This window comes from Zophobas morio, unplaced genomic scaffold, assembly GCF_036711695.1.
Source record: "Zophobas morio isolate AGI-343-1 ecotype UQ-CSIRO unplaced genomic scaffold, CSIRO_AGI_Zmor_V1 ptg000012l, whole genome shotgun sequence".
In the NCBI taxonomy this organism is placed as follows: domain Eukaryota; kingdom Metazoa; phylum Arthropoda; class Insecta; order Coleoptera; family Tenebrionidae; genus Zophobas; species Zophobas morio.
The window spans coordinates 6377978-6391621 of record NW_026972117.1 but is presented as its reverse complement, the minus strand read 5'-3'; positions in this window follow the sequence as shown (position 1 = coordinate 6391621).

The following is a 13644-nucleotide window of genomic DNA, read 5'->3' as shown; positions in this document are numbered from 1 at the left end:
AAAATTAGAGAAATCGGAAAATCGGATAATTGAAAACCCAAAAATTGCAAAAGTGAAAAATTAAAAAAACGGGAGAGCGAGGAATAAAAATTAAGAACTTGAAAAATAAATTGTAATATCAAAAAATGCAATGAAATTCAAAAATTGAAAAAATTAAATTAGAAAAGACGAAAAATTATTTTATAATTATTACAAAAACAAAAATAAAATTCATATTTACTAACCGTTGAATTGTTATAATAATATTTTGACGAAAATCACTAACTGTTTGGATCAAAATTTTCATTTTTGACCTATAAGTTTATTCTAGAGCCATCTTCTTCAAGTTACAGTGTAATAACATTGTCTTTATCTACTAACAAGTATTTGTTTATCTTATGGGAGAAGTTACAGGTTCAATTCAATAGCTTTGTACAAATTTTTTTAATTCCTACTAACAATAAAAATTATACTTATCAATACTCCTTCAATAAAACACGACCCATCACTAATCAAACACTTTAATAAAAAAAATATCTAATACAAAAATGTAACTTTTCCATCTTCCCTATCACCATAAACAACCAAACAGAAGCCAAATAAACAAGCCCCATGATACTAAATCACGTCCGAAAAAATCATAATTCACCCAGCGCTAGACCCATCTCGGCAGCACCATCTCCACTTACCTGATGATCGAAGAAGTCAACGTTCCAGATGGCGAGCTTTTTTTGCGACTATCAAAGAGGTAAAGAGGTAATCCTGATAGTAACCATGTATAAACAGAGATAGGCCAAGTGGGTGACAGACATGGCTTCTAAGTGATCCATCCGGAATTCTAAATACCTACATGATGAAGGGTTCCATACTGTAAACTGTTAGAGGCTTATTGTAAACAGAATCTGCGTCGCTAATTTATTACTGTCTTTATTGTTTCCCGTCATATGAACAGTTAACGCTGCACTAAATTTAAGTGTAACAATTCTTTATGGCTACCTTTTCGTGTAAACGGGTCTACCGAGAAAGCAAGGTCAGTTTATGTTTTGATCGCAAGGAAGAGAGGAGAAGGAGCTGGTTTTCGAGGGAAAAATATGACGATTAATTTTGGAGATGATACATGAAACGACTTGTTATTTCAATTCCAGAGTTTTCATAATTTTTGACAAACTAGGTTTTCCGTCGTCTGAACAATGAAGATTCTTCTACTATCCGTCTTCGTTAGTTTTCTAAGTTCTGCCACAGACAACCCATATTCAGGGTATCTTATGAAAGTGCGAATTCATCACAATTTTATAATTTTTATAAAATTAAAAACTGTGTCAAATTTATTCTGGTAACAATTTCTTGGTAACCCGATCACAAATTAAGAAAATCACCCATTATTACTATAAAAATAAAATTTATTATTTTTTTTTATTTTTTATTTTTTTGTAATAATCGGAATGTCTAGGGGAAAAATCAAGGTGGATACATAAAACACAAGTATAAGAGTATGCTAATTATAAAATTTAAATAGCATTTACCATGCAAAATTTTGTTGTTGGGAATGATTAGACAAATTTTGGTTTTCGTGGTCTTGAGGTCATTAATCGTTGAGAAAACATGAAAGTAGATATTCGCCAAATGGATCCTGTTATATGACCTCCTTAGTTTACGTTTGTAAAGTAAAAGGAAATTTTTGTTTCAATTTTTACAAGTTCAGAGTTTTTCTTCGAAATAAATGAAAAAAAAATGGAATTAAAAATTCTTGAAACGCAGAAAAATAACATTTGACGGTAATAAAAGCAAACCAAGGTGTTTAGAAAATATCGAAAAAAAGTGAAAATTAAAAACTAGAAAATCTCTTTCTTTGATTAGTCTTTGAAATAATTTGGAAGAATCTCTGGAACCCCTTGTGATTTGTTTTTGAAGTAGTTTATAAGAATCTCGGGGAATCCTCGTGTCTGGTTTTTGAAGTAGTTTGAAAGAATTTCGGTAACCCTTTTTGTTTTGTTTTAAAGTAGTTTGAAAGAATTTTGGGAATCCCTTGTACTTGGTTTTTCAAATATTTTGAAAGAATCTCGGGGACCCCTTTTGTTTTGTTTTTGAAGTAGTTTGAAAGGATCTTGGGGATCCCTTGTTTTGTTTTTGAAGTAATTTTAAAGAGTCTGCGGGATTTCTTGTGTTCGGCTTTTAAAGTAGTTTGAAATAATCTCGGGGACTTCTTGTGCCTGATTTTTGAAGTACTTAGTTTGAAAGAATTTTCGAGAAACTTTGTACGTGGGTTTTCAAGTATTTTGAAAGAATCTCGGGGACTCCTTTTGTTTTTTTTTTTTTAATAATTTGAAAGAATCTTGGAGATCCTAAATTTTCAAGAGGTTTAAAGAATCTCGGGGACCCCGCGTGTTTTGTTTTTGACATAGTTTGAAAGAATCTCGGCGTCCCCTTTTGTTTTGTTTTTGAAGTAGTTTGAAAAAATCTTGGGGAACGCTTGTCTTATTTTTGAAGTAATTTCAAACCATCTCTGGGAACTCTCGTGTCTCGTTTTTGAAGTAGTTTGAAAGAATCTCGAGGACTCCTTTTGTTTTTCTTCTGAAGTAGTTAAAATCTGGGGGACCTCTTGTACCTGATTTTTGAATCTTTATACCTATGTATTGTTTTTTAAGTAATTAGAAAGAATCACAAAGACTACATGTGTATAGTTTTTGAAGTTTTTTGAAAGAATCTCAGAACCCCGTGACTACGAAAAAATGTTACAAAATAAAAGAGTAGAATAAATAAAAACTTCATAATTCAGTCAAAGATCAAAAAAATCACCCAGCATTACTATAAAATTTTGTACCTATATATTTCTTGTAATAATTTGGATTTCTTGGGTAAAAATCAAGGCGGATACATAAAACACAAGTACTTGTAAGAGTACGTTTTATAAAATTTAAATAGCATTTACCATGCAAAATTTTGTTGTTGGAGATGATTAGGCAAATTTTGGTTAAATGTTACGACAATCAGCGAAGTAGTTTTCGTAATCTTTGGGCCGTGGATGGAAATTTTTGTTTCTATTTTTTTTTTCTTCAAAAGAAACTTAAAAAAAATTGTAGAAATTGTTAAAAAACCTAAAAAATTGAAACAGAAAAATAAAAAAATTATTGGAATGAAAGTAAATCGAGGTGTTTCAAAGACAATTTAAAAGAAAAGTGAAAATTAAGAACTATAAAATATCTTTTCTTATATTGTGTTTAAAGCAATTTGAAAAAATCTCCGGGATCTCTTGTGTTTTGTTTTTGAAGTAATTTGAAAGAATCTTGGGGATCTCTTAGCTATGTTTTTGAAGTAGTTTGAAACAATCTCGCCGACCTCTCGTGCCTGGTTTTTGACGTAGTTTGAAAGAATCTTGGCGATCTCTCGTGCTAAGTTTTTGAAGTAATTTGTAAGAATCTCGGGGATCTTTCTGTGTATTGTATTTGAAGTAGTTTGAAAGAATCTCAGGGACCCTTTGCCCTTTGTGTTTTGTTTTTGAGCTAATTTGAAAGAATCTCAGAAATGCCTTGTGTTTTGTTTTTCAAGTAGTTTGAAATAATCTCGAAGACCTCTTTTTTGTTTTTGAAGTCCACTAGTTTTTTGAGGTCACGAATCCTTGAGAAAACATGAAAGTAGATATTCGCCGAATCGATCGTGTTATATTACTTCCACATTTTAGTTTACTTGTGAAAATTTTTGTTTATCTATTTTTACAACTTCGAAGTTTTTCTTCACAAGAAATGGAAAAAAAAATGCAATTATAAATGGCTAAAAAAATTAAACAGAAAAATAAAAAAAACTGGAATAAAAGCAAAATAAGATGTTTGGAAAATATTGGAAACATTTCAAAGAAAAATTAAAAAAAAAAACCTAGAAAATCTCTTTCTGTGAATTGTCTTTGAAGTAATTTTTTTGAATCTTTGGGATTCTTTGTGTGTGTGTTTTTTTTAAGTAAATACATAGTTTGAAATAATCCTCGGAACATCTTGTGGTTAGTTTTTGAAGTAATTTGAAAGAATTTTGAGGATCCTTTATCTTGTTTTTGAAGTACTTAATTTGATAGAATTTCTGGAACCTCCTGTATCTGGGTTTTAAAGTAGTTTGAAAGAATCTCGGGGACCACGTTTGTTTTGGTTCTGAAGTAGTTTGAAACAATTTGGAGGACCTTTTGTGCCTGGTTATTGAAGTAGTTTGAAAGAATCTTGGGGTCCCTTGTACCTAATTTTTGAAGTAGTTTGAAAGAATCTCGCGGACCATTTTTAGTTTGAAAGAATCTTGGGGATCCTTTGTCTTGTTTTTTGAAGTAATTTGAAAGAATCTTGGGGAGTTTTTAGGTAGGGTTTTTGAAGTAGTTTGAAAGAATTTCGCCGACTTCTCGTGCGTGGTTTTTGACTTAGTTTGGAAGAATCTTGGGGATCTCTCGTGCTTGATTTTTGAAGTAATTTGTAAGAATCTCGGGGATCACTCTCTGTATTGTATTTGAAGTAATTTGAAAGAATATCAGGAACCCTTTGTGTGTTGAAAGAATTTCTAGAAGTTTCTGTAGGTATATGGGTTTTTCAGTACTTTCAAAGAATCTCGGGAACCCTTTTTAGTTTGAAAGAATCTTGGGGATCCCTTGTCTTGTTTTTAAAGTAATTTGAAAGAATCCTGGGGATCTCTTAGGTATGGTTTTTAACGTAGTTTGGAAGAATTTTTGGGATATCTCGTGCTTCGTTTTTAAAGTAATTTAGAAGAATCTTGGGGATCTCTCGTGCTTGATTTTTGAAGTAATTTCTAAAAATCTTGGAGCTCTTTCTGAACGAATCTCAAGGACCCTTTGTGTTTTGTTTTTGAGTTATTTTGAGAGAATCTCAGAAATATCTTGTGTTTTGTTTTTGAAGTAGTTTGAAAGAATCTCGAGCCCCCCTTTTTTTGTTTTTGGAATAGTTTTGAAGAATGGCGGAGATTCCTTGTCTTGTTTTTGAAGTCCACTAGTTTTCGTGGTCGTTGAAAAAACATGAAAGTAGATGGATCCTGTTATATTACTTCCATAGCTTACGTGTGGAAAGTAATAGGACATTTTTGTTTATCTATTTTTACAACTTCGGAGTTTTTCTACACAAGAAATTGGCAAAAATGGAATTAAAAATGGCCAAAAAAATAGCGGTACCTAATTGTTAAAAAGCCTAAAAAATTAAAACATAGAAAAATAAAAGCAAACTACGATGTTTGGAAAAAATCAGAAACAATTAAAAAAAAAATTGAAAATGTCTTTCTGTGAATTGTCTTTCAAGTAATTTGAAAGAATCTTCGGGATCCTTTGTGTTTTTTTAAATAGTTTCTAAAAATCTCGGAAACTTCTTGTGTTCGGTTTTTGAAGTAGTCTGAAACAATGTTGAGGATCCCTTATCTTGTTTTTGAAGTAATTTGTAAGAATCTAGGGGATCTTTCTGTGTATTGTATTTGGAGTTTTTTTGACAGAATCTCAGAGTCTCGTGACCATGAAAAAAAGTTACAAAATAAAACAGTAGAATAAATAAAAACTAAAAAATTAACTAGTTTTCTAAGTTCAGCCACAGACAACTCATAAGTATTCAGATTATCTTGTGAAATTGCGGTAAAAATCAAGGCGAATACATAAACCAGAAGTATGAAAGTATGTTATAAAATTTAAATATCTACTATTTACCGTGCAAAATTTTGTTTTAGATCAGTTTTGATTAAATGTGACAACAATCAGTTCAGTTCAGTAGTTTTCGTACTCTTGGGGTCATAAAAGGAAATTTTTGTTTCTATTTTTACAACTTCGCAGTTTTTCTTCAAAAAAAATAAATAAATAAATAAACACAAATGGAAATAAAATGGTAAAAAAATAGTAGAAATTCTCAAAAAACCAACAACACAATTCAAAGAAAAGTGAAAATTAAAAACTAGAAAATCTCTTTTCTTGTATTGACTTTAAAGCAGTTTGAAAGAATCTCCAAGATCCCTTTTGTTTTGTTATTGCAATAGTTTGAAAGAATCTTGCAGATCCCTTGTCTTGTTTTTGAAGCAATTTGAAAGAATCCTAGGGAACTCTTAGGTATGGTTTTTGAAGTAGTTTGAAAGAATTTCGCCGACCTCTCGTGCCTGGTTTTTGACGTAGTTTGAAAGAATCTTGGGAATCTCTGGTGCTGGGTTTTGGAAGTAATTTGTAAGAATTTCGGGGATCTTTCTGTGTATTATATTTGAAGTACATAATCTGAAAGAATCTCAGGGACCCTTTGTGTTTTGTTTTTGAGCTAATTTGAAAGAATCTCAGAAATAACTTAAGTTTTGTTTTTGAAGTAGTTTGAAAGAATCTCGCGGACCCCTTTTTTGTTTTTGAAGTAGTTTTAAAGATGGCTGAGATTCCTTGTCTTGTTTTTGAAGTCCACTAGTTTTCGTGGTCTTGAAGTTATGAATCGTTGAAAAAACATGAAAGTAGATATTCACCGAATAGATTATGTTATATTACTTCCATAGTTTACGTGTGGAAAGTAAAAGGAAATTTTTGTTTGTCTATTTTTACAACTTCGGAATTTTTCTTCACAAGAAATTGAAAAAAATTTAATGAAAAATGGCTAAAAATAGCGGTAATTGTTAAAAAGTCTAAAAAAATTGAAACTGGATAAAAAATGACTGGAGTAAAAGCAAACCAAGATGTTTGGAAAATATCAGAAACAATTCAAAGAAAAATAAAAAAAAAAACCTAGAAAATCTCTTTCTGTAAATTGTCTTTGAATTAATTTGAAAGAATCTTCGGAATCCCTTTGTGTGTTTTTTTTAAGTAGTTTGTAAAAATCTCGGGGAACTCTTGTGTTTTTTTAAGTACATAGGTTAAAATAATCTTGGGAACATCTTGTGTTTGGTTTTTGAAGTACTTAGTTTGGAAGAATCTCGGGGACCACTTTTGTTTTGGTTCTGAAATAGTTTGAAACAATCTGGAGGACCTCTTGTGCCTGGTTATTGAAGTAGGTTGAAAGAATCTTGGGTCCCTTGTTCCTAGTTTTTCAAGTAGTTTAAAAGAATCTCGCGGACCCCTTTTAGTTTGAAAGAATCTTGGGGATCCCTTGTCTTGTTTTTTGAAGTAATTTGAAATAATCTTGGGGATCTCTTAGACATGGTTTTTGAAATAGTTTGAAAGAATCGGAGACCCTTTGTAGTTAAAAAAAATCTTGGGGATCCTTTATCTTGTTTTTGAAGTAATTTGCAAGAATCTTGAAGACATCTTAGGTATGGTTTTTGACGTAGTTTGGAAGAATTTTGGGCTTCTCTCGTGCTTGGTTTTTGAAGTAATTTGAAAGAATCTCAGGGACCCTTCGTGTTTTATTTTTGAGATAATTTGAAAGAATCTCAGAAATGCCTTGTGTTTTGTTTCGAGTCCCGTGCCTATTAAAAAAAAGTTACAAAGTAGAACAGTAGAATAAATGAAAACCTAAAAGAATTAACTAACTTTCTAAGTTCAGCCACAGACAACTCACACGCAGATTATCTTGTGAAATTACGAATTCACACAGTAATACACAGTTTTAAGAACAAAGTGAATAAAGTGTAACAATCAGTCCAGTAGTTTTCGTACTCTTAGGGTCATTAAAGGAAATTTTTGTTTCTAATTTTACAACTTCGAAATTTTTCTTTAAAACAGTAAACACAAATGACAAATGGAAATAAAAATGTTTAAAAAATAGTAGAAATTGTTAAAAAGCCTAAAAAAATTGAAACATAGAAAAATAATTAAAAAAATACTGCAATAAAAGTAAACCAAGGTGTTTAGAAAATATTAAAGACAATTCAAAGAAAAGGTGAAATTAAAAACCAGAAAATCTCTTTTTGTTCATTGTCTTTGAAGCAATTTGAAAGAATGTTTTGTTTTTAAAGTAGTTTGAAAGAATCTTGGGGATCACTTGTGCCTAGATTTTGAAGTAGTTTAAAAGAATCTCGGGGACCCCTTTTGTTTTGTTTTTGAACTATATATTTTGAAAGAATCTTGGGGACCTCTTGTGTAAATATGGTTTTTGAAGTGGTTTGAAAGAATCTCGGACACCACTTTTGTTTTATTTTTGAAGTAATTTGAAAGAATCTTCGGGATTTCTTTTGCCTGGTTTTGAAGTAATTTGAAATTATGACAGGGATCCCTTTTGTTTTGTTTTTGAAGTAGTTTGTAAGAATCTTGGGGGTTCCTTGTCTTGTTTTTGAAGTAATTGGAAAGAATCTTGGCAACCTCTTGTGTATGGTTTTTGAAGTAAATAATTTGAAACAATCTCAGGGACTTTTTGTGCCCGATTTTTGACGTAGTTGGGGATCTTTTGTGCCTGGTTTTTGAAGTACTTAATTTGTAAGAATCTCGGGGTTCTTTCTGTTTATTGTTTTTGAAGTAATTTGAAAGAATCGGGGAGACATTGCTTTTGTATGTGAATTAATTTGAAATAATCTCGGGTTTTGTTTTTGAAGTACTTAGTTTGAAAGAATCTCGAGGACAACATGTATTTAGTGTTTATGTAATTTGATAGAATTTCAAAGTCCGGTGGCTATGAAAAAATGTGACAAAATAAATACCTACTTATTTAAAATTGTGAAAAGCCCAGAATAAATAAAAACTTAGAAAAATTAACTTATAACTTGCACAAAATTTAACCAAGGAGTTTAAAAATATCAAGGAAAATTCAAAGGAAAGTGAAAATTAAAAACTAAAAAAATATTTAAATTTTGACCATTAAAACATAAATTACAGATTCTCGTTCGTACTTAAGAAATTCTCGATGTTACTACAATTTTTAAAATTTTCTTTTAAAACCATCACAACATTGATTATTATTAAAATCAATTTAAAAGAAAACGAAAAAATAATTTTAATTTAAATAAACGGTATGATAATCGAGGAATTCACTGTAAAATAAAGTTGTTTTGACACTTTATTGAACATTTATTAACGAAACAATTTCCGGAACTATTAAATTAATTGCTTTAAAATTTTAAATATTTCATATTTTAATTATTTTAGATATTAATATTTTAATATAAAAAAATTAATTATAGAAATTTTTTGCTAATTAAACAACATAATTTTTATTTTTAATTGTGTGAGTACAAGTTCTACATATCTTTCAAAAGAATTAATAATTTGATAATAAATAAGTAGGTATTTAACAATATTAAATTAATTTGTGTTAGAAACACTTTAAAATTATTATGAAGTTAATTGCGCCACAAAAATGGGCAAATTTAACCCTTCTGAAGCCAAAAAACGGGAAAATAATTTAAAATCATTCTTCTATAAAAAATCTTGAAAAAGACTTTGTTAAATTTATTTCGGTGTGCGACTTTTCATATTCGGAAAACAGAAAAATAAACAACCAAACAGTTAATTAAATTAAATTATAGAAAATAAAATAGCACATTTTAGTTCAAGAACGCCAATTTTCCACAAAAACGCCCCGCAAAAGCGCGTTGTTTGTGGATCGCCAAGGTTACAAGACGCCATACATGTGGGAGGAGTGTCAGATGGAAGTGGGGAACGTATTCAAAGCTGGAGAATTCTGGCCAGAGATAGGCTGCCGCCAACAGGTAACCAAGCAACCTTTACCTGTGCTGCGCCAACCACCATATTTGATTCACCTCGACCTTATTAACATCGCCACGAACCCCTCCAAAAAACCCACCCCTCATCTCAAAACACCCATATTTACCACATGCTGGTCTCGGTGGTAAAACTCGCAGCCGTTTCCAATAAAACGTTTTATTTATGGTAGCGTCGCTAACAATTCGGATTTTTTTCCCTCTGCGCCCATGTGCTAGTGCGTGGATCATATCACAAGTATTTAAGGATACACCCAGATGTCAGCACGCTCCGCCTCTTCTTCCAACGCCCACTGCGTTTCGGAGTTTTATGTACGGATTTATGATGCTTTTATGGCAACAGCGACTGCTAATTACTGATTACGCCAAAGATGACTTTCTTTCCACAGTTCACTTCATTTATGATTCACTAGTTTTATGGTGCGGCATTTTTTGATATACATGGGGATTAACGACGAGTGGTTATGGCTGGATTTGCGTTAACAAATCGTAAATTGTGGGAATTTTCCGAGAATGGTGCGTGTTTAGGTTTTTTCTGGTTACTTGAGTTAAAAAAAAAATCGTTATTATGGGGAGTTGACCGGGGTAGAGAGAGCAATAATAACATATTAGATAGCTGTGTGTTGTATATTATTGTAAATTAACATCATCTTGGGGAAAATAAACACCCGAATAAATATTTAATATTGACAGGTTTGCTGGATTTGCGATAAATAATAACATATTCACTTGAATGACTCGGTGATTCATCCTATACTTATTATTACGACGGTGATACAAAGAAATAGGCTATACAATGATCGACTAATTTAATTACGGCTTTTTACTTTAATGTGTTTATAATAAATCGGCGTTTAAGGTTCGTAAATAGGTGTTCTGTCAAGTTCAAGTTAAACATGTGATAAATATGTATTAAAATACTGTTAATGCTGTTGTTATTATACTTTAATATTTTTGTCTATTATTAAACGTTCAGAGGACTCTATCGGCAACGATTTGTGTTAAAAACGACGCAACAATGCTTTGATGTGACGTCATCGGGTTTTTGGAGGGGATTTCATTAGCGTTTGTCTTCGCGACTGTACATTATTCACAATTTTTAATTTCTCAAATACAACCAATAAAACAACATTCATCTAAAAAAATCACCTTGTCGTTTCTAGGACCTTGGCCGACTAGAGGAAGTTTTTGGAGAACGAACTGGTTCTAAGAACACAGTTTATGTTTCATAAATTAAGTTTTAAAAGCGATTTTAAAATTAGAAGGCCAAGAACTGCAGTAATGGGTAATACAAGGTGTTTTATGATTACATGTAGGTTAGTCATGCAGTTTTCATTGTAAGACTCGATTTTTAAGCTACAACTTTTCAACCACTGAACATTTGGAAAAAAAAAGGTGGAAACATTGAAACCCTGTACAAAAAATTCCATTTTTTTTAATTTGATAGTTAATACCTATATAGGTATATAGGTATAGTGGAAATACTATGAAAGGAATAAATAGGTATGAAGGAATCATAAAACAGAGTCACGAACGCCACTGAAGGTACAAGAATTTCTCATGATTTGACCTGACTTAACTTGATTTGACCTGTCCTGACCTGACCGAACTTGACCTGACTCCTACCTGATTTGACATGACTATACTTGACTTAACCAAACTTGACCTGACTTGACCTAAAGACAGTTTCGTGTAGATTTCGACATGTAAAAGTCATTTTCATTTTAAAAATTTTTATAGAATTAATAAAATGAAAAATCAGTTTTTCAACCAAATTGCTCAGGAACTATTAACACTTACATTTTTTGAATCAGTTTATCGTGATCTACTTCAAAGAATTTTTTGTGGACATTAAATTTGGGAAAGTTTTCAAAAATCTTAAATTTCGATATCAGAATTTTGTAACGTTTTTCGGGCACCCTTTGAAAATCACCGAAAGACATTGTCTTATAGATTTCAATTTGTAGAAGTTATTTTCGGCTTCATTTCTTAGAAAATTCTTTCTTAGAAGAAATAATAACATGAAAAATTACGATTTTCAAGAAAAAAAAATCGTTTTCAAGCCGAATATTTTTGGAAAATCTTGAAAACCATTAATATGTCATGATTTTCGAACCACCTCGTCGAGATCTGTATCTCCGAATTTATCTCAATTTTTCAAAAATCAGTTTTTTGACCATTTTTCGAGCACCCTTCCCAAATTAACAAAAGACATTTTCTGACAAACTTCAATTTGCAGAAGCTATTTTCGGTTTCATTTCTTCGAAAACTTGGACAATTTTTCGAAAATCCATAAAACACAAAATAAAAATATTCGAAATAAAAAAATAAGACCTCATGTTTTTCGAATCAGCTCGTCAAGATCTGTATCCAGATTTTTTTGAGGAGATTTAAGCAACTCTCTAAAAAATTTAAATTTTCGATTAGTACCCCCTCATATGAATTTTTTTTAACCGTTTTTCAAACAGCCTTCGACAATTACCGAAAGACATTTTCTTAGAGATTTCCATTTGTACATTTCTTTCCTTCGAAATTTAAAAATAATTCCAGAATCAATAAAATGAAAAATTATAATTTTTGTTATAAAACAATTTGCTTTCAAACCTAAGTTTTGGAAAAGCTTGGCCCAGAACTATTAACACTTTATATATTTTTTAATAAGCTCGTTGAGATCTACTTCCCAGAATTTTTTGCGAATTTTTAGGGAATTTTTCAAAAATCTCAATTTTTCAAAAACCAGTTTTTGACTGTTTTTGGGTGCCCTTCGAAAATTACAGAAACACATTTTCTAATAAGATTATAAAAATTAAATTTCAATTCGTACAAAATTAAATTATTTTTGGCTTCATTTCTTCGAAAATTAAAGCATTTTTTTTTAGAATGGATAAAATGAAAATTGACAATCTTCGAGATTAAAAAAAATTCATTTTCAAACCGAATTGTGTAAAAATCTCGATCAACACTTTGTGTTTCGAATTAATTCGTCGAGATCTATTTCCCAGAATGTTTTGAGGATTTTTAAGGCAACTTCAAACATCTTAATTTTCCAAAAATCATTTTTTTGAAAGTTATTTTCGGCTTCATCTCTTTGAAAATTGATGAAAATGAAACTTATCGCGAATTTTTCGAAAAATTTTGGTCACACTAGGTTTTTCGAATTAAATTTGAGAATTTATAAGAAATTTTTCAGAAGTCACAATTTTACAAAACTACACTTTTTACCGTTTTTCGAGCATCCTTCGAATTTTTTGATAATCTTGGTCTGGAACAATTCACACTTTATGTGTTTCGAATCAGCTCGTTCAGATCTATATCCCAATTTTTAATCAATTTTTCAAAAATTTTAATCTTGGGATAGCTACCATATGAATTTTTTGACCTTTTTTCAAATAACCTTCCAACATTACCCAAAGACATTTTCTTAAGTATTTCGACTTGTAGAAGTTATTTTCGAGTTCATTACTTCGGAAATTTCGACCGTTTTTCCAAAATCGATAGAAATGAAGAAAAAACACTCAGTTTTAGACCAAATTTTTCGAAAATCTTGATCAACAATTCGAAACAGTTCGTCGAGAGCTACTTCCCATAATTTTTTGAGAATTTTCAAGTCATTTTTCAAAAATCTTAAATTTTCAAAAATCTTAATTTTTCAAAAATCTTAATTTTTCAAAAATCAATTTTTTAACCGTGTTTCGAGTACTTTTCTAAAATGAAACGAAATATATACATATTTTAATAGATTTCAATTTGTACAAGTTATTTGATTGTTCATTTCTTAGAAAATTCCAAAAATTTTTCTAGTAATAATAAAACGAAAAATGACTATTTTCAAGATTAAAAAAATCATTTTGAAATCGAATCTTGAAAATTTTGGTGTGGAACCATTAACAGTTTGTGTTTTGTACCAACCTGTCGACTCTAAATCGTAGAATCACAATTTTTCGATATTTCACATAGGTATAAATATTTTGACCTTTTTTCAAGTAATTTAAAAAATTACCCAAAGACATTTTCTTGTAGATTTCGACTTGTAGAAGTCATTTTAGAATTGATTTCTTCGAAAATTTCAACAATTTTTCCAGAATC